At 46.5% G+C, this 2726-nt stretch overlaps 1 protein-coding gene across 2 annotated transcripts in view; it reads left to right on the forward strand.

Annotated features, from left to right (window-relative positions):
* The window catches only part of WDR31 (WD repeat domain 31), a 34081-nt gene continuing 31355 nt past the window's right edge, over positions 1-2726 (forward strand). For both annotated transcript variants that reach the window (XM_011973688.1, XM_011973689.1), the window contains exon 1: positions 1-38. The gene's annotated coding sequence lies outside the window, so the exon portion shown is untranslated. The remainder of the gene's footprint in view (positions 39-2726) is intronic.

Raw genomic sequence — 2726 nt, forward strand, 5'->3', positions numbered from 1 at the left:
GTTCCCGCCGGCCCCAGCTCCAGCCCCCGAGCCCGCCGGTGGGTACTCAGCCTGAGGTGGGAGAAAGGGGCTAAGCGGCAGACTGGGAGCGGGCAACCTGCGCCCTTTGGCCGAAGCGGAGAGCGGTTATGAGGGCCGACCTTGTGTTGGGTGGCGCTAGGTTCCCATCTTGGGGGACTCCTCTCCCCTCTTTCCACATACACATCAAAAATAAGCTTTAGGCCGGGCGCGGTGGCTCACGCCTGGAATCCTAGCACTGTGGGAGGTGGGTGGATTGCCTGAGCTCAGGAGTTCGAGACCAGCCTGGGCAACACGGTGAAACCCTGTCTCTACTAAAATACAAAAAATTAGCCAGGTGTGGTGGCGTGCGCCTGTAGTCCCAGCTACTTGGGAAACTGAGGCAGGAGAACTGCCAGAACCCGGGAGGCGGAGGTTGCAGTGAGCCGAGATTGCGCCACTGCACACTAGCCTGGGCGACAGAGGGAGACTCGAGACTCCGTCTCTAAAAAAATAAATAAATAAAAAATAATAAACTTTAGTTGTTCGTATAATGGGCAGAGAGAGGAGCACTTGTGATCTGAAGCAACAGAAAGGAAAAACTGCACACAAGTCCACAAGTCATCCCCAAAATTTGAGGCAACCTTGAGAGTGGTGGCCTAGAACTGGCTCCCTATGTGACTCTAGGCAAGACCCTCTTATTCCCTGGGCCTCGGTTTCCGCTATGTGTACCATTAGAAGGTCGAACCAAACCAGCTTCCAGGTGTTTCTACTCATACTTTTCTTTCTTTGAGCATTGTTTTGGCGGCTAAAGATGCCTTGGTCTCCCAGAGTGTAAGATAGAAGTGTGCAGAGGGAGATTTCCGGAGACGGAGGGAGATAAGATATCAGCATTTGCATGAACAGGGGACCAGGGAAATAAGGTGCAGTCCACCCAGCTCTGCCCCTGTGACCTTCAGCAAGTCACAGCCTTCTGAGTCCCAGTTTCTTCATGAAATAGAGCAGTTGGATAGGTACTGGTGTATATCAAGGAATATTGCACTGGAGAGTTAGAGAATTCTCTGCTTTATGTTTAGGGTGGTTTAGAGTGACTACTGGATATCTCAAGGCCTTTGGAAAGCAGATTAGAATCGAAATAAGTGCTGGGATTCAGACTGAGGCCTGGTTCCAGCTGGAACCAATGGGGACATCCAGAGCCGTAATTGAGTCTATAGATTTTCCCATGTCCTCTCCAGCCTTTCTGGGTCTGGAGTCTGGGATGAAAGAGGGTGACTGCTCTCTAAAGGATACGTTGTTGGGCAGGTTAAAAGGGCCCTTATGTTGTTGGATCCTTAAAAAGTGTACCACTGGGCTGGGTGCAGTGGCTCACGCCTGTGATCCCAGCATTTTGGGAGGCCAAGACAGGCAGATTACCTGAGGTCAGGAGTTCGAGACCAGTCTGACCAACATGAAGAAACCCTGTCTCTACTAAAAATACAAAATTAGCTGGGCGTGGTGACAGGTGCCTGTAATCCCAGCTACTCGGGAAGCTGAGACTGGAGAATCGCTTGAACCTGGGAGGTGGAGGTTGCGGTGAGCCGAGATCGCACCATTGCGCTCCAGCCTGGGCAACAAGAGCCAAACTCCAAGCTGACTCTTCATCTTAGTATTCCATTAATTAATTCAACAAATATTTATTTGCCTTGCATTCATTCTCCTAGGCTAAGGTCAAATCATAGATACAAAAATGAACCAGAAATTATACCTCCTCTCAAGTATATTACATGTTTATAATAAAAATAGTGGAAGAAAACTTAGCAGTATTTTTATTTCTTAGTCTACTCATAATAAGTTACAACAACGTAGACGTAACCCAACTTCATATACTTTGTTCTTGAGACTTTTTAATTGCCTTGCTATGTAACATAATGAATTCTTAGCTTTATTGGGTCCAGTCACTCTGATCAGAGGCCATAATTTACTTCATCTTTAATATCCGCTAGATTTATATATCCATTTGTATATGTTCTCTGTGTATATTTGTGCATTAATATTTGTGCATTATGAACAGTATTAATAAGGGTGAAAATGCTGCTTCCAGTATGATCACTGTTAATCTTGCAGTCATGCTAGTAACCATAATTTATTGTTAACAGCTTGCCAGAATGAACCGAAAGCTTTATATGCACTAGCTTTTGTAGAGATGCAGTATAATACGCTGGTCAAGAACAGGGCCTCTGGAGTTAAACTGCCTGGATTCAAGTTTCAGCTCTGCCACTTATTTGCAGTATAAACTTGACCAAGCTATTTGATATCTCTGTGCCTCACTTTTCTCATCTGCAAAATGGCCATACAGGTTGAGTATCACTTATCTGAAATGTTTGGGACTAGAAGTGTTTCAAATTTCAGATTTTAGAATATTTGCATTATATACTTAAGGGTTGAGCACCCCTAATGGAAAACCTGAAATCCAAAATGCTCCAATGTGGCCAGGCACAGTGGCTCATGCCTGTAATCCCAGCACTTTGGGAAGCCTAGGTGGGCAGATCACTTGAGGTCAGGAGTTCAAGACCAGTCTGGCCAACATGGTGAAACCCCGTCTCTACAAAAAACACAAAACTTAGACGGACATGGTGGCACACACCTGTAATCGCAGCTACTCAGGAGGCTGAGGCAGGAGAATTGCTTGAACCTGAGAGGTAGAGGTTGCCGTGAGCTGAGGTTGCGCCACTGCACTCTAGCCTGGGCAA

The sequence above is a fragment of the Mandrillus leucophaeus genome, unplaced genomic scaffold (assembly GCF_000951045.1).
Source record: "Mandrillus leucophaeus isolate KB7577 unplaced genomic scaffold, Mleu.le_1.0 Scaffold1394, whole genome shotgun sequence".
In the NCBI taxonomy this organism is placed as follows: Eukaryota; Metazoa; Chordata; class Mammalia; order Primates; family Cercopithecidae; genus Mandrillus; species Mandrillus leucophaeus.